This window comes from Peromyscus maniculatus, chromosome 5 (assembly GCF_049852395.1).
Source record: "Peromyscus maniculatus bairdii isolate BWxNUB_F1_BW_parent chromosome 5, HU_Pman_BW_mat_3.1, whole genome shotgun sequence".
Lineage (NCBI taxonomy): Eukaryota > Metazoa > Chordata > Mammalia > Rodentia > Cricetidae > Peromyscus > Peromyscus maniculatus.
In genome coordinates this window covers 118,435,615-118,460,326 of record NC_134856.1, presented here as the reverse complement: position 1 = coordinate 118,460,326, position 24,712 = coordinate 118,435,615, and the positions used below count along the sequence as shown (strand labels likewise).

Here is a 24,712-nt window from a genome sequence, read left to right as displayed (position 1 = left end):
TTCTGCTCCCTTCCTCTTCCTCTGGGGTGTCAGTGGTGGACCCCACCTTTCACTCAGACTGCTGTTTTCCATCATGGGTGTAAAAAGATTGCAAGCTTCGTTCTACTTGGTACATTGTTTTTGGTTGTTTTTGTTCTTCACTCTTTGCTCTTTTGGGGGCCTGCCACCCAGCCCCCAAATAAATCATACCTGGAGGCTTATTCTTAATTATAAATACTCAGCCTCAGCTTGGCTTGTTTATTGCCAGCTTTTCTTAAAATTTATCCCATCTACCTTTTGCCTCTGGGCTTTTTCCTTTTCTTAGTTCTGTATATCTTACTTTCACTCTTACTCCAAGGCTGGCTGGGTGGCTTGGTGGCCCCTAATGTCCTCCTCCTTAATCTTTCCTTCTTTGCTCTTTCTTCTTCTCTCCCAGATTTCTTCTCTTTTATTCTCTCTGCCTGCCAGCCCCACCTATCCTTTCTCCTGCCTTGCTATTGACTGTTCTTTATTAGACCACCAGGTGTTTTAGACAGGCACAGTAACACAGCTTCACAGAGTTAAACAAATGTAACATAAACAAAAGCAACACCTCTTTGCATCATTAAACAAATGTTCCACAGCATAAACAAATATAATACATCTTAAAATAATATTCTACAACAATACATGGTTCTCTCCACCTTTCACACTTCTTTAAAAAAATGTGAGTAGCTGGGTGTGGTGGTGCATGACCTTAATCCCAGCACTTGGGAAGCAGAGGTAGGAGGATCCCTGTGAGTTCAAGGCCAGCCTGGTCTACACAGTGAGTTCTAGGACCAGAGCTACATAGTGAGACTGAAAGAGAGAGAGAGAGAGAGAGAGAGAGAGAGAGAGAGAGAGAGAGAGAGAGAGAGAGAGGAAAAAGGAAAAGAAAGGAAGAAAAGAGAAGAGAAGGAGATGTAAGGTTGATTGAAAATGTAAACAAACCAGAGAAGTAAACAGAAAACACTTTGGTCTCTCCCTTCCCTGTTTCTGGTTTCTCTCCATCCAGGTTCCATCATAGTGTAATTGCACATAAATCCTCCTGTTTCATTGTGGGGGCTGAGCAGATGGCTCCATGACTAAAGAATAAGGGAAGTAGAAGTTTTGGATCCCCAGCACTCACAAAAAACAAAAAACAAAAAAGCTGTGCGGGTCAGAGCGGTGGCTCACCTGCAATCCCAGTCCTCTAGAGGCGAAGGGGATCAGAGATCCCGGGGAAAGCCGAGCTTCTGGAGTCAGCTAGAGAACTGGCCGTGTGGAGAATGATTGAGGAAGACACCTGATGTCAACCTCTGGCTTCTACACATACCAGCATGGAAGTGTCCTCACATTCAATATGCATACACACAGAGAGAAATACAAACTGTGTATTAACTGGAGAAAGAGCTGGAGTTACAGTACAATCGTCCCTCTTATCAGGCATTTGTTCTCTGTGGTTTCTGTCACCCATGGTCAACAGGCATCACCACGGCAGGACAAGCCTCCTCCTGACATCACTGCAAGGTCAAGAGTGGTGTAATAGTTTGTTACAACACCCGTGTCTCTCACCCTACTTCATCTTTCACCGTCTTTCACAGGAAGGGCGAGCACAGGACAATAAGATGTTTCGGGAGAGAAAAGATGCCAAGAGACCCTATTTAGCATATTGACACAATGTTTTGTTTATCTTTTACTATGTCTAATTTATAAATTAATTTGTATAATAGACATGAGTGAATGGAAAGAGAATAGCAGTTGGAGAGATGGCTCCATGCTTAAGAGGAGTAATGTTCTTGCAGAGACCGGAAGTTCAGTTCCCAGCATGACAGTTGGCAGCTCCCAGCTGCTTTGTCAACCCACTGGACTCCACGGCACTTGCACTCATGAGCTATACCCACGCACAGATATACTCAAACACACACAATATCTTTAAAAATAAAAAAAAGTAGAAGGAGTATGTGGGTTTTACATATCGAATTTAGTACTATCCATAATTTCAGGATCCACCAGGGGTTTGGATTACAGGGACCTCTGGGTGCATGTTAATTTGCAAATTGTTTTTCAGTGTAGAATGTAGTATGGATGTCTTCCTAGACCAGTACAGAGAGAGCACTCACTCGAGAGTTTCATAATTGTATATATGAAATCTGCTCTTATGTATTCAATCACTCCTTATTTGACAGGCTCAAAACTTTTTTCTTGTGGTGTGGGGGATTGCATCTAGGGCCTCCTGCATGCTAGGCAGGTGCTCTATCATTGAGCTACACCCCCAGGCTTATTTGACAGACTTCCAACCTGTTTCTAGGTTTTTACTATTGTGAGCAGTGCTGTGAGCAGGGTACATACAAACCGCCATACATACCTTGAGCTGAGGTTTCTGCATTTATCCAATTTTAACACATACTGCCAGTTTACCTTCCAAAAGGTAGGGTGGCTTCCACGGCCACCAGCAGCAGAGGGTCACATTGGTTACTTGGGGGTCCTCTCTTGGGACTTGCTCCTTTACACAATAATTCTCAAAGCTCTTTCACATTGCTTCTCTTTTAATAACTTGTTTGTAAGGTTAAAATATCAGGGATGTGAATCCTGTAGTTCAAACAAGCCCATTTTCCTCACTATGCTTTCTTCTAAAGTTGAATTATTTTTGATATCATCAAAACTCCTTGTCTTTCTTGGAATTATACTTTGTTTTATTTTTAGAAGGGCTGGGGATTGAACCTAGGGTTTCCTGCTTATAGGCCAGTGCTCTGTCACAGCCCAGCCCTAGTATTTATTGTTAAACGTGATGTGAGAAAGGATGTACAATGAAATTCTTCTGTCCAGATGCTTCTGAGTTATGCCAACAGTGTCCATGAAATAATCTCTTTCCCATCTGAAGCTGTGTGCCCTCTTTCCTTGTTCGTTTTGTTTTCAGTTTTTTGAGACAGGGATTCTGTGTTGTAGCCTTGGTTGTCCCCTCCACCCCCCAAGACAGAGTTTCTCTGGAGCTTTGGAGTCTGTCCTGGAACTCCATCTGTAGACCAGGCTGGCCTCGAACTCACAGAGATCTGCCTGTTTCTGCCTCCTGAGTGCTGGGATTAAAGGTGTGTACCACCACCGCCCGGCTATCCTGGAACTCTTGAAAGCAGCTGGCCTGGAACCCTACATGGAAATTTGCCTGCCTTTACCATGCACACATCTCCATGTTTCCTGGGATCTGGTTCTAGGCTGTGGACTCTTTTCTCTGATTCTGTTCATTCTGGCATCTGTTGTACAGTTTGTGATGACTTCCATCTTTAGTGCTGATGGATGGGGGCACATTCCCTCATCACTTCAGTTTTTAAAAATATCAGTAATTTTTCTCTCATTTATTCTATGGAAATGTTAAGATAATCTCACTGACATGTAAATATTTTCTTGGTGTCTAGTTGGAATTATTAGGAAGTACTATTATATTTGGAAGATGTATATTATTTCACTATATTTTCCCATCTAGGGGCACTTTTAATACATTTTAAAGATTGCTTTGTTTAATTTAAGTTCATTTCTTGTTATGTCCATTCATAGACATTTTGTTCTTTTTTTCTTTGGTGAACAAGATTATTTTTCCATTTTCTTTTTAAACTGTTTATTACTGGCATAAGAGTTTTAAAAGCTTATTTTTTACATATTCTTATAAGAATGCTGTGAATATGTGTGTGTGTGTGTGTGTGTGTGTGTGTGTGTGTGTGTGTGTGTGTGTCATTGCGATTGTATAGAGGTTAAGGGACAACTTTGTGGAGTCCATTCTTCCCTTCAGCCTTTATGTTGGTTTCAGGGATTAAACTTGGTTGTCAGACTTTCATGGCAAGTGTGTTTTATCTGTTATTAAGTACAGCCATCTTATAATAAATACTTAAGATAGAAGCTATGATTTTTTTTTTTTTTTTTTCGTTTTTCGAGACAGGGTTTCTCTGTGTAGCTTTGCGCCTTTCCTGGGACTCACTTGGTAGTCCAGGCTGGCCTCGAACTCACAGAGATCCGCCTGGCTCTGCCTCCCGAGTGCTGGGATTAAAGGCGTGCGCCACCACCGCCCGGCGAAGCTATGATTTTTTTAAGGCATACAATTCATTTTAATATATGTAATAATTTATTCTTCTGCTATTTATATTTCCTTAAACTTTTTAAAAGTTTATTGAATTATTGAGAACTTGTAAACTCATAAACAGCTTTAGTGAAGGAAACATCTATGTCTTAGTTCAGGCCTGAAACTCACTGTGTAGACCAGACTGGCCTCAAACTCAAGGATCTGCCTTCTTGACCTCTGGGATTAAAGGTGATTGCCAGCATGCCTGGCCAGGTTTACAGCTTTTAAAGTCACACTTAAACATCTAGGATGGACATTTACTTTTTTTCTTGTTGTTGTTATTTTCTTCTTGATACAGAATTCATGAGCAGAAAGGCCTTGAATTAGCTGAACAGCCAAGGCCTGTCTTCAACTTCTCATCTTTCTGCCTGGGCCTCCCAAGTGATTACAGGAACACATCACTTGATGTCAAATGCCTGCTTTTATTTAATATTAGTATAATTTTTCCTCCTTTCTAAATAAATCTCTCCCAAAGGACCCCACTTTAAAAACTGTTACCACTGGCTGGTACTGAATGAAAAACTCACGGTTAGCCATGGATAGCTAGCTCTGGATAACACCAGATCTCATTTACATACAGCAAGTGTAGAGGATGGCAAGACAGAAACTAAGGCTTTACCATCCTGGGTGGAGTGTGCCACTTCTGAGGGAGCTGGGGGAACACTCCTCTAGAGGGGGGAACACTCCTCTAGAGGTAAAGAAGTGCAGCTGGGTTCCCATCTGCTGTCAATCAGTGTGACAGCATGGACCTGGAAGGCAGGGGTGGGTGGAGGGTGGAAACCAGTCAGATACCTCATTAAGTAGAGGGCAGAAGGTGCCAGAAACTTGTGGAGTTATGTGGATGTGACTGAACCACAGTCAAGGTCAAGGCCAGGCTAGATGAGCAAGGTCTTAGGAGTTGGAGCCTGTGTGGATGTGGGTAGTTCAACAATCCAGAGAAGTTTATGGGGCTTGGGGATCTCTTCCTGCTATCATTGGATCACTAGAGAAATATTTCAAGCTTTTAGTTTTTTAAACTTTTTTCCCCCTGTTGAGACAAGGTCTTACTATATCACTCAAGCTCATTTCAAGCATACAGGTTTGAGCAATCCTCCTGCCTCAGCCAGTAGTCTACATGTGCCACCACACCTGGCTTGAAGTATCTTAAAGACAAGAGTTTGATGGTTATCTATAAGTAACATGCTTGATGACAAATAATGAAAGAGCCACACTGCAGTGTTTCCCAAGCACAATTCGGTACCTTCATCCTTTTGAAAGTAAGATTTATCTTAAGCCCCCATGCTTAAAAAAAAAAAAAGAAGTTCTTTTCTAAGAGAATAAAATACAAGAAATGTGAAGGAAAATAAAGATTGTAATTTCATCCTTTGACAACAGCTTCAGCCACCTTTATAGAGGATCTTCTTTCAATGATTTGAGATTACAGAGAATCTCCATAGATAAATAGCTATTTCATTTTCATCACTCTTTATTCACGGATCCTTCCTCATGTTATTCAGGCAGATAACAAGGGATGAGCTAGTCCTCAGCCGTGGGTGCTAGCACCTATGTGAGAAGTCTTTCATTGAACAGGTGCAGTAAGTCATTAGCTCTTTATGGACGTAACTTTAATGGATACAGGGAATCGCTCCTGTGTACATGCCCTCATTTGAAGAGGCATCTGTCATAGCCTTCTCCTTTCTATCAAGCTCTATGCCTTCCCCTGCTCTGACCATCCTGAATATCTAGAAGGTTTACACTTAGACCCGCACATTTTGTTCTTGTCTCCATACCTCCGTGGGTCCTGCATGTCATGCTAACTTGTTTTTGCTGTTTAGATTACTTCTACTGGCAAGATTGCCATGCTCTACCTACAATGGCTAGACTCCCTGGCTCTCTCCACAGTGCCTAGACTCCCTGGTTGTGATCCCAAGATTTTGTGGTATATCACTCAGGTTCCTGCAGCAAACAAGGGTATGTAGTGTAGACAGGTCATAAAGTTTTCCTCAATGACTTGTCCTTGAGAACTGTTCATGACCAGCTGTTTGTAAAGGTACGGAGAAGGCCGTGGGAGCAGTACGGCCAGCTTGAAGCCTGAAGGGATGGATTAATAGATAGTTATTACGTGCAGGAGACTCTTGATAGATGCTTGGTTGGAGCAAGTGCTCTGCCCATCTTCCGCCAGAAGCCTTCCACTCTCTTTCCTCTCTTCCTCCTCTTCCTGGAGCCTTCTACTGGTCAACCCCTTAGCAAGCCAAGAAGCCCTTTGACACTATTTATGAAGGACAGTATCTGGGGTCCTTTGAGGTGGGAGTGCTCCTGGAGGGCAGACAGCAAGTCCAGCACTTGCTCATGTGTGTGACCCTGCATAGTGCATAGTGCCATCTTGGTGTCTCAAATATTCTTGTAAGATCCTTGAATTCAGGAATCAGACCTTACCTTTGTGGGGAAGTGTGTCTCTAGGAAACTACTCGAAGAGGGTAAAATGGGCTTTTATTCCTCAAATCTATATTTATAATAATGAAGAATGAGAAATTAACCCCAAGTTGGGAAGGAGGCCAGCATGGCAAGCCAGGACCAGTCATTCATGGACAGCCACAAAAAGATTCATGGGAGCCAAGTGTGGTGGTGCACACCTGTTCTCTGAGCACTCAGGAGGCTGAGATAGGAAGATCCGGAGTGTGAGGCCAGCCTTGGCTACATAGGGTAAAAAAAAGAAAGCAAAGATTCTTCGGTGGACTTTGTTAACACAGGAAAAATGGAATTATGCAATAACAAGCAGAAAGGGGAAATTCTACTTACTGTACATTTGTCAGCTTGTGTCCTATATAGGAAAAACTTTAAGAAAAACTGGGTCAAGTGTCAAGTCCTGCCCTGAAGAGACAGCAGCAAACTTCTCAGAGAATTTGTCCTGAAAACAAGTCAAGAATAGTGATGGTAGTTAGGACTGACTGTGTGCAAAATGAAAAGAGGTTGTCAGCTTATGGAAGGCTACACCAGGGCAACTGAGTGGCTTTTCTCAACCATTCTCTGGTAACTCAGCCTTCTCCTTGGATACAAGGCTCCTTTTTCAACACACTCTGGTAGGACCAGGGTGAGTTTATTTGCAGGTACAGCAACTTCTGCATGCATAAGAAGCTCCCAAGGAGTAAGAAAAGTGAGCATTCTGCTTTTCCAGGTCCAGGGGAGACTGGGGTTTCCCCATGTCTTTAAAAAGTCACTTGATGTGTATGTCTGTGTACCACCTGCATGCCTGGTGCCCACAGAGGCCAGAAGAGGACATTGGATCCCTTGGAACGGGAGTTACAGATGGGTGTCAGCCCTATGTGGATGCTAGGATTGAACCCAGATTCTCTGGAAGAGCAGCCAGTGCTCTTAAGTGTGGATTGAGTTGAGAACCCAGTCTGTAGAGAGTAAAGTACAACCAGCCCTCTTAGACTGATGGATGGTCCAGAAGACTGCAGGATTCTCAGACAGAGCACAAGCCACTTACCCAGAGGCATACCTCAGTGTGGATGGAGACAGTGACAAAGGACACATAGGTTATACGTGGCAGCAGCAGAAGCAGACATGTGCTCTAAAAGTAACTAGCCTGGGACTAGCAAGATGGCTCATCTCTCTGGGTTCTCAAGTCAGTACCTGAAGCATTCCTAGAACATACTACAGCATTGAGTAGGCTTTCCAAATTATATTTAAAAAGCCATTCTTTTTATTACTAGATATAGTAAATTTTTTATTATCATGTTATATCTTTCATACCATTTTCACATGAGAAACTTAAAATTGCCTTGAATCCTCCTAACTTAACGAATTCTTCCCCTACCCCCTGGGGGAGATACATGGCTTTCATAAAGTAAAACTCCCAATAGTATTTAGTAACCTGGTGTGATTCAACTGAAACCACAGAAGAAATGATTCCTTGTCAAAGATCACTATTCTACTAAGCTTTTTGTTCCTGGGGTAAAATACTGGAGACAACCAGCTTATAAAAGAGTAAAGGTTTTTTTGGCTCTTAGTTTTGGGGTATCAGTGTACAATCCATTGGCCCACAGCTCTTGGGCTTGCTAAGGCAGTATATAGTGGAGGGAGCATGTAATGGAGCCACGGTGTTCACCATCAAGAGAGAGATGCCCGAGAGCTGAATTCCCACAACCCTCCCCACACTGCTTTTGTTTTTGACAGGGTAGCACTGACTGTCCTAGAACTCACTATGTATAGACCAGCTGGCCTCAGACTCACAGAGATCTGCCTACCTTGGCCTCTGGAGTGTGGGGATTAAGGGCATGTGCCACCATACCCTGCTCTAAGCTGCCCCTCTTAAAGGCTCCATTACCGACTGGAACTGTCAAGCTGATGACCAGATTTCAACACGTGGTCCTTGGGGGCATTCCAGACTGAATTCTAGCTGTTGGCCTTTTGGGTTTGTTTCTCTGGTTCTCGAAGCTTGAGATGGGAACTATTCTAAGCAAGTTTTGCTGAAGAATGAGCCTCCTATGGAAGGAAACAGCATCCATCCTCTGCGATGCCACTGTACATCAACCTCCATCAGGCAGCCCCCTCTACTGAAATACTCTGATTTTGTATGGGTCAGGAAGGAAAATATTTCTACTGTGGTCACAGTCAAGGTGTTTTGAGTCTTATTTTTTTCCTCTTCCCATTAATCATGTTTCAAAATGTAAATTGAGTATCCATGTGCATAAGTAGCCTTTATTATTGATTGTACTCTCCAGCTGGGATGATTTTAAAATGTAATTTGTAGATCCAGAGATCTGAGAATAACCCATTCAGCTGTCCCCTTCTCTCTTCACCTTGCCTCATGCCCCTGTTCACCCTCTCGGCCTAGTGTTGCTGTGGAACTATCTGATGAACACTGGGAGAGGAACGTATTCTGCCAGGATTCCAGGGCCACCACAGCAGGTGCAGTCAGGAGGGCTGTTTCCCTTTAATCATGTACAGCTTGCCATGGCTGGCCGAGCTTGTTTGGGAAGATGAATTGGGAGGGGGGTGAGGAGTGGTGGGGAAAAGGGCAATGTACTCTCTTCAGTGTTCTAGATCAGATGTTCATACCGCGTGTGCCCTAGCTCCATGGCCTAGACTGCTAAGAGCAAGTCCTGTGAACTGAAAGGTATAAGATGTTTCCAGCAGCAGATGAGGAACATCCGGATCTCTGTCTCTCTGTCTCTGAGACAGAATTTTATGCAGCCCAGGCTGGTCTTAAATGAATTATGTAGCCGAGGATGACTTGGACCTTCTGATCCTCATCCTGCCTCCGTCTTCCATGTCCTGGGATTACAGTGTGGTGCCATTATGACCAGTTTTATGTAGTGTTGAGGAAGGCGCCAAGGCTATGTGCAAGTGAGCTGTGCTGGCCTCGGTTTAACTAAAGGAATGCCCTGGTGCCTTAAAAGCAATAGCCTGAGGTTAACTCTCACCAGAAGTGGGGGTGGGGGTGGGGTGAGAGATGGGGAGTGAGGGGGTAGGGTAGGGGATGGCTTGGAAGTGAAGAGCAACACATCTGGAAAACCCAGACACCCCCAAGTTGGAAGTGACCTGCAAGCCCCCAAGGCGGGAGCCAGAAGCCAGAGAGACCCTGTTCTCAGCCTGCAGAGCCGGCAGCTCAGGGTTTGTACTAATGTACAAAATCAACAAGAGGATGAGTGTGGACTTCGACGTCTCTCTTCATCTTCCTCCAGGCTTTGGAAGGAGGCCAGGAAGTCCTGATGTTGGTCTCTGTAGAGGCTGTTGCTAATCTGAGGAAGACACTTTTGTGGCTGGGGTGAGCTTTAGGATCAGTAAGCCCTTTCCAGAGGAAGCCGGGAAGTCACGTGCCTAGTAAGGACAAGGTTTCATGGCTTCTTTTTCCTTCCGTTGAGAATGGGGCCCTCTGAGACTCTTGCAACTCGCATCTCCTCAACAGTTATTTACTTAGTCGTCCTGCGAGGCTGGCTTTTGTCACCTGTGTCGGGACACGCCCAGGTGTTATTGTCTACCAGAGAGCCTTGGAAATTTCCAGCATACCCCTTTAACCCACCAGGCACTGACCACAGTACCCTGGGGGTGACTAGTGTCTTCGCTGCCCAGAAGTGTCCCTTGGATTTCTTTTCAAAGCTCTGGTGATCAGATGACACATGGCCCAATAGAATCAGAATTCCTAAGGGTGGGTCCCAGGCTCAGGAGTTCTTAGAACTCCCTGCAGACTCTGATGCTGCCAAGGATGAAGGTTGGCATGGGGTTATGGGCACATCCCGATCACTTACACTTGACTTTCTGCTGCTGGCCAGTTACTTCCCATTCCCTACCTCAGTTTTTTCCTATGTGAAATGGGAATAAGAGTGCTATTACCACATAATGTGAGGATTAAGTGAATTAAAAAGTGGCTGTTACAAGCCAGCCTTCTCTAGGTGTTTGCCATTTATTATGCTCAAGAACACATATAAGAGGGACATCGACAAGGGGAATGGGCAAGGTGGCCATGGACCACCAGCGAGGGTCTCAAGTGGTGAGTTGTAAAGACTAGAGATGCTTCTGTGAAACTTTGTTTTAGACATGGTGCCCCAGATTCCTCTCAGACAGGAGGGAACATGGCTGTCTCTGTAAGGCTATGAAGGAAAGAACAAAGGCTGGGAGGAGAAGGTTTCCAGCAGAACCATCCACCTGCAGTGAGGTTGACTGTGCCCCTCGAGGCTCTCCAGATACTGGGTCATCTTACTGAAGGGACTTGAGCATCCATGGACTTGTATTCTCTCACTGCACGGGAGCCAGCCTGTCCTGGATGTGGAGAAATGGTTACAATTCACCAGCAATCACGCTGGCTTCCCTTGTGAAAAGGGAAGCTTCTCCTCCACGTCTGTCTTGTGACCGTCAGTCACTTGCCCTGTATGTGCTTAGCAAGTGGCCCTGTCCTTGTCTTGTACCACCCTTCCCACCCATGAATCTTGTTCTGCTTTCAGACCGGTAGGTCCTTCTTTTGGTCCCTCACTTCCTTGGCCTCTTCATCTCTAGTGACCTCTCCATCTTCAGCATCTCTGTCATTCAGAGCCTAGCCACACCCTTGGGCCTTATTGGTCATAGGAGGCTCTGTCTTCTAGACTTCTATCCCTGAAGTGCTCTCTGTAGCCATAATTCCTGGTCCCTCCACTGTTCCTACTCATTCCTATTCAGAAGATGGCTCTGCCCTAAATTCTGGCATCTTGTATTCATGCTGCCTGTATCACCCCCCCCCCCCCCGCCCGGCGTTTTGGATTCCTTGGTGAGGTGATTTGGCAAAGTTCTCAAAAGTACCTCACTCCTCACTCTTTGACCCTCTACTGAGTCTCCTTGGACAACCCTTTCAATCTCTTTTTGATCTCAAACTGCTGAAACTTGCTGAAGAGATTGGGCCCCCCGGCAGTAATCGGACCCCCCGAATGTTCTTGCCTCGACTCTCCCGGAGCCCGCAAGCATCTTCCTTCGACTCCATTTTTAGCTCCCTATCAGATTCCAGCAACAGCTGCTCTGAATCTTTTCCACTCTGCTCCAGCCCTAGCTGACCCTGCTCGCCTCATCTCTGAAACAGAGGAGAGAGCCGTCCCAGGGTGCCGCTGAGATTTCTTTCTCACTTTTCTTTTAAAACACAGACCACTTCTTTGTTGTCTCTTCTCATCCTGTCTGGGCAAGAAATGCCCCGTGCTTTTTCTAGATTTTTGTCTGTGCTCCTAACTCACCATCTTCTCTTTAACCAGGACCTCACTCAGTTATCATCTCTTGTAATTCCCAGCCTCCCTTTGCTCTGACCCCATAACCTGGGAGTTCCTCTAATTCCCTTCTGAAGAAACAAGCACAGAGCCCTCCCTTGGCCTTTCTCTTCCATCTCTCCATGAGTGTCTTCCTCATTCTTTCACTCCCTGTCATTCCTGGCCACACGCAGCTGATGTCCCTACAGTATGCCTTGATGTCTTTCTCTTCCCCGGGCTGCAAGCAATCTTGGGAAGCAGGAAGAAAACTGGCACTGGAGTTACCTGAGTAACAGAACACCTGACCCTCACTTGGCCCATCACTAGACTTCCCAAGGTTTGGTTTCCTCCTGTGAAGAATGGAAACGGTGGTACCAATTTTCTAGGTTATTGTGAGGACACAGCTTTCAAATGCTAACCCTATAGGTGATGTCTACCTCTTCATTTGGCTACTGCTGATTCCTATGCATGTGCTATGCCTCTGCTTTTTCTATCCCCTGATGAATGTTCACCCACCTCCAAGGCTAAGTTGCACCTCTCCCTATGTGCCAGCTGGGCCCAAGCTTAGTTCCTTTTCTCTCCAAACTTTGTCCCTTTAGTGTAGCGGATTCTGTGGTCCAATTTTTTATCAAGATCATTTGTACATAGCTTTGTGGCTGTTCACAAACAGATGAGAGGCGGTGGAGGCAGGAGTACTGAAGCCATCTTTGGGATCCCTCTAGAATACTTGTCTGAGAATCTTAAAAATGATAGCTTTTTGGTACATGTGATGTCTTATGGCTAGGTCTATTTTTATAACTTTAAATAAATTAAAAACAAACAACAAAACTCTAAGCTAATCTTTCTTCTCTCTGTGACCATACTCCACAACATTGTAAAATTCACAACAAAATAGATATTTACAATTAAGGCTCTGAAAAGAACTCTTAAACAAGAGCAGTGGCTGAGCCAGAGTTAGGCTACGCGTGGACAAGTGTTTCCCTTCAGGTTGTGAGGTCATATTATGGCAAGTATTTAAGATAATCATCACCTGATAGAACTGATCTCAGTTCATGTGGATGGAATGAAATGGTCAGAGAGCTGATATCTGAGACTCCATTCTGAACCAACTAAGACTGGCGAGAGCATGCTTTGAGTGTGATGCAATTCCAGCATGGTTATGGAAGGGGCAGGGATGCTGGTCAGGGCTGTGCTGGAACAGGGGCCTGACTCTTTTAGCAGGTGTGATAGTTAATTTATTTGATCATGAGATAAAGATTTAGCATGGCAATGTGGACTTGGTTGGTGTGGACACTTGGGATACAGAGATGAGTCCAATTTAATCTCACTAGAGCTGAAGTGGCCTGGGTAGGTTCCTCTGGGGAAGGGAAGGCAGATGCCTGGAAGTGGGTTGTAGGCTGGGCGGCTGCCTGGGCTTAGTGGCTGTCAGAGAGAACTGTGTGGGGGACAGTCTCCAGCAGCTGCTGCGCCTGCCATCCTGGCAGGTGTCTTCACATGGCTCCCCTTGTCATGAATCTCTGGGCTTGTCACATTATCTGCAGGCAGTCTGAGGTGCCTCCCACTAGAGGAACCAGTTTCCTCACATTCATCTTTCAATATAGAGGATTTACAAAGGTTTGTACCATTAAAAGCAAGATCTTAAAAGCATGCCATATGGAAAAACATCTTTTGCTTTTGGCCGTATATGTATTAGTATGTAAACTCTTCTGGGAAGGGACCCATTTTATGTGTCGTGTTCTGTATAGAGCTTTAATCCTCAGAGCTGATGCTTTAGAAACTCGGGGGAATCTATTTATTACCCTCCAACCAATATTTAGGAATGATATACCTAGTCATCTACATTCCAGCAAATGGGCCTGCCTGGATTTTGTCTCCTATAGTTTGTCTCTTTGTATCTAAGGGGGTTGGTTTCAGGACTCTGGTAGAAGCTAAAATAAATGGATACTCATATTCCTCGTATAAAATGGTGTAGTATCATCAGAGAACCTCATATATCTTTTCACATTAAATCATCTGTAGACGGTGGCTACCTAACATAGTGTAAATGCCTTGTGAACAGCTGTCTTGCTGTATCGTTTGGGAATTGACAAGATAGAAACAGTTCGTATAAGTTCATCATGGATGCAATTCTTTTCCCTGAATGTTTTTGATCGATGCTTGGTTGAAGCCACAGATGTGGGACTCACGGTTTGAAGGGACAACTGTCTACTCTCAAAACCAAAAGCAGATGGAGAGAGGATAACCATGTGTTTTGGTGCCTTGACCTCTTCCTGGCTAAGGAGCTGCAAGGCTCACCTTCCTCCTGGCCCAGAGGTTGGCTTCTGCAGAGGTGCTGGTTAACATGGTGCACACACGAAGCAACATGCTCAGACTATAAGTCACTGTCCTTGAAGATCAGACATGCCTCACTGATTGCTAGATAATTTATTCAGAGTCCAGAATACTAACCTGTAAGGACAGGGAAGTCACATTACAGCCACTAGTAGGCAAAGGATGGAAGGGCCGTGAGGAGTCTTTCTCAGCTCTGTCTTGCTGATTCAAGGAAGCTAATGGAACCCCTTCTTCTATCCTGTCAGTTCTCCAAATTATGAGCTACCCGTGGAAGCCAGAGGGGACTGGATTCATTGTGTGAGTATCAATGTAGACAGAGTAGAGGGGAGGATGGGAAAGGTCTTGTATCCTAATGCTACCTCAATGTGAGCCAGGACTGGGAAGGAGGAGATTGTGGCCTGGGAACTTAATCACATGTGACAGTCTAAACTTTTAAAACCAGGAAGCCATCCTGAGCCCCATCCTGAAGTCTTGTCTCTTTGTTTCACCAGGAAAGTTAACTCACAGCTAAGTAGACATCTCCACATTTGTAGACAATTTGGTTAAAAGGCACTCAGCACTGCCCATACGAGACCCGAGTAACAGTGTGTGATGTTTGGGTGGGGCTGACAGCTCACAGGGGACTATTCACATCTGACTTGATGCCTCCTGCCTCTGTCTGTGGTGGGCAGGGCAGGAATTAGTTGCCTTGGCTCATGGACCATACGCTTTAGGTTCTGAGAGGGGAAAATGACTTCTGAGTTTGTCCAGGAAGGAAGGGGAACCATGTGTGATAGATTAGTTAAGCAAGCTTGGGCCTATTGATAGAGCAGAAAGGAGGAAGAGAAAGGCAAATATACTTTCCTTCCCAATGACCTTCAATGAGCGCCACTGGTCTCAAGAATAATAATGTCTGCATGGGGGGGCGGGGAACCTTAGGTAGATATTTCATTGTGCCATTGTGGAGAGTCAAGCGTTTGATTTCACAGAGAGCAAGAAGCAGCTGAGCTTTGCCTGGGCACAGCTGGGACTGAGGAGCAGTAGGAGCAACTAGCGAGGAACCCGTAAAGAGACTTTGCTGGATGAAGCACCCCACCCCACCCCCAGAGAGCCAAGTCATTGAAGAGAGTAGCTCACTCAAGGGCCCTTCTTCCCCCTTGACAGATGTGATCTGGCTGAATCCCCCCTGCCCATGCCTGTTAGCCTGTCGTCTTCTGTAGCTCTTTCCAGGAGGCCCATGAGAAGAACATAAAAAGAACAGAACCCTGGGGCATACCTCATCCATTTCTGATCAGCCAAGGAAAACTTTGCTAAAAAACCAACAGGTAAGCTGGCATCAGTTGCCCCAAATCTGAGGAGGCGGGGCTTGATCTGGCCAATAGGGAATGGGTGGAGTCTGAAATGAAACAGCAGATTAGGGAGAGGAAGTCAATCCTGCCACTTTTCTCTCTGGCCCATTTTAGTGGGTGCCACTTATGTGTGCTCACTAAATATTTCCATGTGGTTATATGAAATTTGAATTCGTCTCTATTATGGTCAGAGGAATTTTGAGTATGTTTAGTTATAATATTAAATAACATGTGCTTTTTAAAACTATAATATTAAATAGAACACGTGATAGGCCTACAATTTCTCACAAAGTTGGAGTAACACATACTCTGTCAACAACAACAAAAGTCATCCATGGACCACCTACTGAGAAAAATCCAAGATGGCCTGTAGATGTATCCAACAGTCTTATTAAATAAGAAACACAGAAACAATGTAAAAGAAAAAGCCGAGAGGTCAGAGCTCAGAGCTAAAATCTCACCCTTCCTCCTGCTGTCCCAGCTTCCCGAAAGAGAGCTATTTCCTGTGTATAAGTCGTTTTTTCTAGTCATTCTGCCTTCTCATTGGTTGTAAACCCAAACATGTGACTGCCTCGTCACTGTCTGAATGTACAGCCCCTTAGGTCTTAAAAGCATATGTCTCCAATGCTGGCTGTATCCCTGAACACACAGAGATCTATGGGATTAAAGGAGTGTGCCACCACCACCACCACCACCACCACCACCACCACCACCACCACCACCACCACCACACTCTGTCTATGGCTCTAATAGCTCTGACCCCCAGGCAACTTTATTTATTAACATACAATCAAAATCACATTTCAGTACAATTAGAATACCACCACAATGGCCCCAGCTGGCAGGTGGATCTTCCTGGTCCGTTAGTGAACTCCCAGTCTTGTTTGGATACCCATGGACTTTTCCTGGCACAGGTGGATGAATGCTCATTCTAGATTTAGATTTATATAATCAGGAATAGACACTCAGAACAGAAAGCATTATTGTAATTTGGACTGGCATTGTATCTTTCACCATCAGATTAAGGAATTTATTTTTATGACAGGTGCAATGAGATGCTGTCCTGTAGGGAACCACGTCTGGCCACCCAAAAGGTCACAGAGAGATTAAAGTCAGAACACACACACACACACACACACACACACACACACACACACACACATCCTCCATACACACATGAGATGGTAAGGAACAGATCTGCTGTCTCTGTTAGAGGCAGAGCTTTCCTGGGTGCATTTCTATAATGGAACCATCTAATTCTTAGGCTCTGGAACTGGATTTCATCACATACATTTTGATGGAAGGAAGTAAACAGAGACGGGAGGAATTGCTTACACCATAGAATGAGTGGAGACTCATACCTAACAAAGAGGAATAATTTAAGAAATTCAGTGAGGATGTTAGTTTTTAGCATAACAAGATGCATAGTCTCTTCATGTCCTAGCCACGAATAGTGAATGGGTGCATTCCCGAGTGGCTCACTATTAGTATTTCTTTAAGAGTTTTGAGTTTCATATAATGTGTTTTGACCATAGTCATCCCCCAACTCTTTGCAGATCCACCCAGCTTTGTGTCTTTTTACATTTTAAACTCTCCGGGACCAGTTTGTGCTGTCCAAATACTCTTGGATGTGTGGTCTTCCCCCAGAGCTTGCTTGGTTTACCAGGGCTATAATGCATTTGCTTCACAGCTGGGGTGGGGGTGTGCCCAGCTCCACTTGCTGTGCGGGGCTTTGGTCTGCTTGGGCTTCCATGGGTTTTGTGCATCTGTAATAACCATAGTAAGCAGTTCTTAAAAACTGAGCGATTTTTAAATCTGTTAAAAGGTTAGCTCAGTTTCCAAAATGAAATGTTTTAGTGTAGTATATAAGTAGCTCCCTAAGGCAAACTTTGTTTATGATCCCTCACAAGTTAGTTTTTTTTTTTTTTCCAACTTAGCATAAACCAGGGTCATCAGGGAAGAGGGGGGCTCAGATTGGCCTGTAGGCAAGTCTTTGGGGACATTTTTCCCCCCTTGATTAATCATTGATGGGTGGGGGCACAGCCCACTGTGGGAGGTGCCAGCCCTGGGCAGGTAGTCCTGGGAAGTAGAAGAACGGTAAAGAGCAAGCCAGGAAGCAGCATTCCTCTATGGCTTCTGATTCACTTCCTGTCTCCAGGCTCCTGCCTGAGTTCCTGTCCCAACTTCCTTCCACGATAGACTGAAACCTGCAAGGTGACAGGAAGCCATACCTCACAGCTGCTTTTGTTCTTTATCATGGTGATAGAAAACAAACCAGAACAGATCCTGGAGCTTAGTTGATGAGAGTAGCGTATTGCAATAGAATCCATCATTCTTCAAATACAGCTCGACTGTCCTAGTATAAGGCGCTCAGAGAAGGCATCTTATTTTTGTTTGCTCTCTTGTTTTGTTTATAGAGACAAGTTCTCCTGTGGCTCAGGATGGCCTCAGAGAGCATCTGGGAGAGGATAACTTGAAGTCCTAATCCTCCTGCCCCCACCTTCCAAGTGCCCCCACACCCAGACAAACAGTATGCTTAATGCTAACAAGGTTGTAGGAAAATGTTCATTAAGTACAGCCATTTAACCAGAAATGTTGACTAGTGGGGATGATTATATATGCCACCTTAGAATAAAACAGGCAAAAATTATTTTTTGCTAATAAGATGTCTTGTTTACTAGGCTACTAGGCTCTTTATTTGACACCAGCAATATGGTAGATTGTAGCGCGATTTCTAATTTTTTTTTTTTCTGAGACAGGGTTTTTCTGTGTAGTTTTGGTGCCTGTCCTGGATCTTACTCTGTAGACCAGGCTGGCCTTGAACTCACAGAGATCTGCCTGGCTCTGCCTCCCGAGTGCTGAGATTAAAGGCGTGCGCCACCACCGCCCAGCCTTCTATTTGGTTTTAATAAAAACCTGGAGTCAGATATCGGGGTAAATGGTGAAAGATCAGAGAAGTAAAGGAGCAGCCACTAGAGAGATTTCTTACCTCTGCTGAATCCTCAGACTGAAAGGGGCCGAGCTCCTGCCTCCACCCCACATTGTCACTTCCTCCTCTGCCCAGCCCTATCACTTCCTGTTTCCTCCTCCCAAGTGCTGGGATTAAAGGTATGTGCCACCACTGCCTGGCCTCTAGAGGCTAGCTCTGCATTCTGATCTCCAGGCAAGCTTTATTTGTTAGAACACAAAATATCACCACAGTAGATATGGTGTACATTTTACACAAGGGTAATCAAGCTGCAAGGATGAAAAAGGACGTTTCCTTTTTCCTTCCTAACTCCCCTCCCAGTGTCCCTCCTTCCTTGCTTCTGGTTTTAAATTTTACCCTTGTTGTTATTCATTGTTATTGTTGTTATTATTATCATTATTTGTATGTGTGCATGTGCAGACATGTACATACCATGATGTGCATCTTGGGGGCAGAAGACAACTCTGGGAAATCACTTCTCTCTTTCCCACATGTGTTCTGTGTGAAGAGACACCAGGACCAAGGCACCGCTTACAAAAGAAAACATTTAATCGGGGATTGCTTACAGTTTCAGAAGTTTAGTTCATTGTCATCACGACAGGGAGCATGTCAGCACTGTTGGCACGGGAGCAGTAGCTGTGAGCTACATCCTGATCCTCGAGCAGAGGAGAGAGAGAGAGAGAGAGAGAGAGAGAGAGAGAGAGAGAGAGAGAGAGAGAGAGAGAGAGAGATTGGAGATTTTGAAACCTCAAAGCGGACCCCCAATGACACACTTCCTCCAAGAAGGTCTTGCCTCTGACTCCTTCTCAAATAGTGCCACTCCCTGATGACTAAGCATTCAAATATATGAACTAATGGGATCCATTCTCACAGGGAGATGGTCCCTCACTCCCTTTTGTTTTTTTGAGAAAAGATCTCATGTATTCCAGGCTGGTCTCAAACTCACTATGCAACTGAGGATGACTTTGAACTCCCGAGCCTTCCTGGGTGCATTTTCATAGTGGAACTTTGACATTTTTAGGTTCCAAAATTGTATTTCATCCGGTAAATGTTACCTGCGGGCTTGACTCATGGCAGCCACGCTAACTGGTAAGACAGGTCAGTGTTCTATCGAGTATCCCTGCTTCCCTCTGTGGTCACGACTGTGGAAGTGTGTGCTGAGATCAGCTGCGTCAGTCCGGGTTCCTGAATGACTGTGATAAACTGACCTGTGTTGAGCAGCAGAGGGTGAGACAGATACACTTGCCATTTAATCTACAGAGAGGGTGGGAGTTATTTGTTACATTTATAACCTAGTTTATCATGATACAATCAATTTGTTTCTTACTCTTGGTTATGATTGGTAACTTCTAGTCCAAAGCATGTGAAAGGGAAGTAGAATTGAATCAAATAGGGTTTCCAGCTAATCTGCGTGAAAATCTCAATGATTTGTAATCCAGCTAATCAGAATTTGTCTGGTATGTGTCTCTCTCCACTTTCAGGGCACTGGGCCAGGCCACTCTCACTCTGGATTGTCACAATATCCTCCTTGCACTTCCTTCCTAATCCATTTTTGCAATCCCAAATTGCAATCCTTCTTCCTGAATCCAATCCCAGGGTACATTTTATAAAAGTCATGTTTTAGTTTACATTATATTTGGGCTTTCTTTCCTTGTTAATCAATTAGTCATTTTTTAAGTAAAAATTTAAAAAATATTTATTTATGTGTGTGTATACATGTGCATCTGTTTGCCTATATGTGTACCACATGTGAGCAGTGCCCACAGAGGCTGGAAGAAGGCATTGGATCTCCCATAGCTAGACTCACAGATGGTGGTGAGCCACCTAATGTGGGTGCTGGGACTAGAACCAGGATCTTCTGCAAGAGCAGCAAGTGTTCTTAACGACCGAGTTGTAATAGGTAGCTTTCTTTCCCACCCCAGCCTGTAGTTGATTTCAAATAATCACTCAGAGGCTTATATTAATTATAAATGTCTGGCCAATGGCTCAGGCTTATTACTAACTAGCTCTTACATTTAAGTTAACCCATTTTTATTCATCTTTGTATTGCCACGTGACCCATGGCTTACTGGTGCTCTGGCATGGTGCTCTGGCATCTTCCTCCTTCAGCAGCTGCTGGCATCTGTCCTGACTCTGCCCTTCTTCCCTTCCTTCATTTGGTTGTTCAACCCATATTTGCTGCCTGGCTACTAGTCAATCAGCTTTATTATTAACAGTGAGTGCAACACACACCCACAGCACACAGAAGAACATCCCACAGCTCCGAACCATTTCTCTAGGCCCTGAATTAGTTAGGTTTTTGTACTGAAGGATCAGGTATAGCTTTGAGAATCACTGTCAACCATTTGCCAAAGGTCCTCCCTCTGAGTGGGTAGGTCATGGTGTTTTGTACTGAAGAGGAGGGCAGGTAGCAACATGATACACAGAGAATTAGAACATAAGGTACTACCCCTGCAGGGAATATTTCCATGCAGCAGTGGAGCCCTGACAGACGGTAAAGTATACCCTGACTTCTAACCCAGTCTCTGGGCATATAGTACATCTGGAACTTGCGTAGTCAGAAAGCCATTCTGGCTAATAGGTTTCATTGTTCACTGGTTTAATAGGAAGATTCCAGGCACATTCCTAAGAAGCCTTGGGACATTAAAAGCTAAATTAAAAATAATTGTTGGGATTGTTTAAAGAGTAGGACACACAGAGCATTGCTATAGTTGTATCTGAAATGACCCTGGAGGCTCACGATTGAAGACTTGGTCCCAGTGTGACACTGCTAGAAGGTTGTAGAAACCTTAAGAGATGGCCCTTAGCATCTTTGGGGTATGACCCTGAATTGGGTAGCGTGTCTTGGCCCTCCTTTCACTTTTTACTTCCTGACCATGAGGTGAGGAGCTTTGCCATGCCATGCTTCCTCCTGGCCAGAGCCTCACCTCCTGGCTAGAGCAATGTGGCCAATCAATCACAGGCCAAATCATCTAAAACTTATCAACGTAGAACTCTTTTTCCTTATCATTATTTATTTTCAGTGTTTGTTTACTAACAGAAAGTTAAAGATTTTTCTTGTAGATTTTTTTTTTTTTTGGAGACAGGGTTTCCCTGTGCAGTTTTGGTTCCTGTCCTGGATCTTGCTCTGTAGACCAGGCTGGTCTCGAACTCACAGAGATGTGCCTAGTTCTACCTCCTGAGTGCTGGGATTAAAGGTGTGTGCCACCACCTCCTGGCTGATATTTTCATAATAAAGACAATTTATTTAGTAACAGAAGTCTGCAATCAAAACTGACAAAGGTAACCCTAAAATCATAGAAGAAAGCCTGTGAAGTATAGAAGATGAACAATGTAATTAATTTATTTATGAATCAGGACGATGAACTGTTGCAGAGTTCAAGGCTGCCGATGATAAGAAGAAAGGGAAGATGGTACCTGGGCAAGGGGCCACTGATGCCAAGTGTGTCTGTGACTTCCTCTCTTCCTCTGGTCCCAGTGCCTGGATATGATCCTTTGAAAATCAAATATGACAAGTGTCTGGATTGGAATGCATGCACCCAGTTCATGTGCTAGATGGAAACTCATCTCCAACAAAATCAAGATGTGATAGGAGGCTTAGTCCAAGGTCCTGGGGCACCACCATCTTGAGTGGAGTAGTGCTATTGTTATGGAGTTGGGTTCTTTATGAGAAGAAAACTTCAGGGCTGGAGAGCTCAGTAGTTCAGACTGCTTGCTGCTCTTACTGAGGACTGGAGTTCAGTTCCCAGCACCCATGTTGGGCAGCTCACAAATACTGTAATCCCAGCTCTAGAGGACCTGGTACTTCTAGTGTCCAATGGCACCTATACTTATTTATTTATTTATTTATTTATTTATTTATTTTTATTTATTTAATTTTATTTTACAATACCATTCAGTTCGACATATCAGCCACGGGTTCCCCTATTCTCCCCCCTCCTACCCCCTCCCCATTCCCACCTCCTCCAGGGCAAGTCCTCCCCCGAGGACTGCGATCAACCTGGTAGACTCAGTCCAGGCAGGTCCAGTCACCTATACATACTTATAAGGCCACACCCCCTGATGAGGATTTATTGGCAGTTAATGGCTGCTGGAGAAAAGAGAGTCATCTTTCTGATAAATAACTTCACACCCATGCTCATGAAAACAACCCTAATTAAACTCAGGGGTTATTAAAAAAAAGACATGGAAGCAGAAGAGAAGAATGTTAGGGTGAAGGGATTGAAAGGAGTGGGAGATGATAAGAGAGGGTGACAGGTAGATATGACCAGATACACTATATAATATATGAGATTGTCTAAGAATAAATATAAATATTTCATTAAAACATGTCAGCCTGGCTGGACATGATGATACATGTCTTTAATCCCAGCCCTCAGGAGGTAGAGAGAGGCAGATCTCTGTGAGTTCAAAGTCAGCCTGGTCTACACAGTGAATTCTAAGCCAACCAGGGCTGCATTGTGAGACTCCCCTCCCATCTCAAACTACAACTGCAACAAGTAAACTAAACACACACACACACACACACACACACACACACACACACACACCAGAAACAAACAAACAAACAAAACACCCAAACAGGAAGACAACAAGACTGCTTGAGTGAATAGGTGTGGTGAGAGGAGTGGTCTTCTTAGGGAGAACCAATCAACGGAAGAGTTATTCGTCGCTCCATGGGTCCTGAGCCACAGCTGGTGCAAGCGAGGAGGTAGAGTGCTATAGATAACATTGGTGTGTTGTATAAAGTCTCTCAAAGAGGGACAAGAGAGCATCTGGAATGGTTTCACCATAAAGAAACAGGCCAAGGGCTGGCTTAGCAAGTGCAGAATGTGAGTTTGATCTCCAGCATCACAAAAAAAGAAAAAGGAAAAGAAGAGAAAGAGGGAGGGGGGATAATGTTTGAGGAGCTAGACACGCTTATCCCAACCTCAACATTACAAAGTGTGTGTGTGTGTATCAAACATCATATGGCGCCTTATAAGTACGCACAGTTTTTGTTTTGACAAATCAGTTAAAAGTGAAAATTTAACATTTAAAAAAATTGAAGCGAACAAAAAGAACACACTTTTGTACTTTCTAATGTGGAGTGCCAGTCTCCACTGCAAACAGAGGCCCTTGAGAGAGCAAGCTTCAAGGAAGAACAGACAGGGCATCCCAAGGCCTATCAAAACCGTGGGCCTTATACAAAGAGAAAAACCACCCGCCATTTGTTAGAACTGAGTACTCCACACAGTGTGCCCATCCTGTTTGGAAGTGTTCCCAAAAGGACTCATGAACTGTATGACATCAAGTAGCTCTGAAGGTGAGGGCTGGAATGGAGTATTGGGTAAGGGAACGAGAGAGAAGAAAAGGAAGATGGAAGGAGGGAGGAAGGGAGGGAAAGAGAGAAAGAGAGACAGGAGAGAGGGACAGAGAGAGAGGGGAGGAAGAGGGGAAATGGGAACAGAGTGGAGGGAAAGAGAAAGGGAGGAAAATGGAGTGGACCATTCGTCCGTATTCCCAAACAGCAGCACTGCGTAGACAACTCTAGAACAGTTAGTGGTTGGAACTTCCCATCTTCCAGTACAGTGGTGTAGTTTAGAACCACAGACGGTTCGTTAGACACAGTCATACTAAAACAAGGAAGAGGTTCCCTTTCAACAGAAGCAAAAGGGAGAAAGGCTGGCTTGGCAGAAGGGAGCTCATTTCAGAGGGTGGATAACCCTTGTCCAGAGGAGTTTTAAGAACGCTCCAGTCTTCTGAGGGCTCTTGGGTTTACTGGTTGCCATGGGAACCATTAATCTCATTGCAGAAGGTCTAAATGGTTTGTGATGAAGAGGGCTCCCTGGAATACATTCTGCCCATGCTTCCTCCTACGCAGGGCTCCGCCCTCACAGCTGGAATGCCTCCTGCTGCTGGTGGGGGGTGGGGCCACAGGTGCTACACACTTCTGGCTATCCCACAAATGAATCCATGCGGTCAGGATTGTTGCTGGGGAACTCTGGCAGGCAAGGAATTCCAGTGGGTCTGAGACAAGTTGGTGTAAGTGTTGGCACGGCGCGGCTCACCTGTTGTGTGATTAAGTCATGAGTTGCCGCTTGTTGTCTTTGGGCCGACGCCAGGCAGCATTTGTTCAAGGGAAGAACAAGACTCTGTGTGCTGTGTGACTGTATCAATAGTCACGGGCAAACAGATTCCGGCAGAAGAATGGGAGGTGGGCGGCGGGGACAATGTGGCAGCTGTGTTGAAAGGTATCTCCGTCAAGCCGGGGTTGGTGGCAAGAAACAAAAACCTCCTTAGCCCGAGTAGAAGTGGGATCTGTTGATGG

The 24,712-nt window shown here is 44.7% G+C and overlaps 1 long non-coding RNA gene across 1 annotated transcript; it reads left to right on the top strand.

Moving 5' to 3' along the window:
• Window positions 1-12,018: 12,018 nt before the first annotated feature.
• On the top strand, window positions 12,019-17,667 carry LOC143273199 (uncharacterized). Its single transcript, XR_013051092.1, has 3 exons — window positions 12,019-12,167; window positions 14,352-14,403; window positions 15,250-17,667. It is a non-coding gene; the product is annotated as an uncharacterized LOC143273199 (long non-coding RNA).
• Window positions 17,668-24,712: the final 7,045 nt, after the last annotated feature.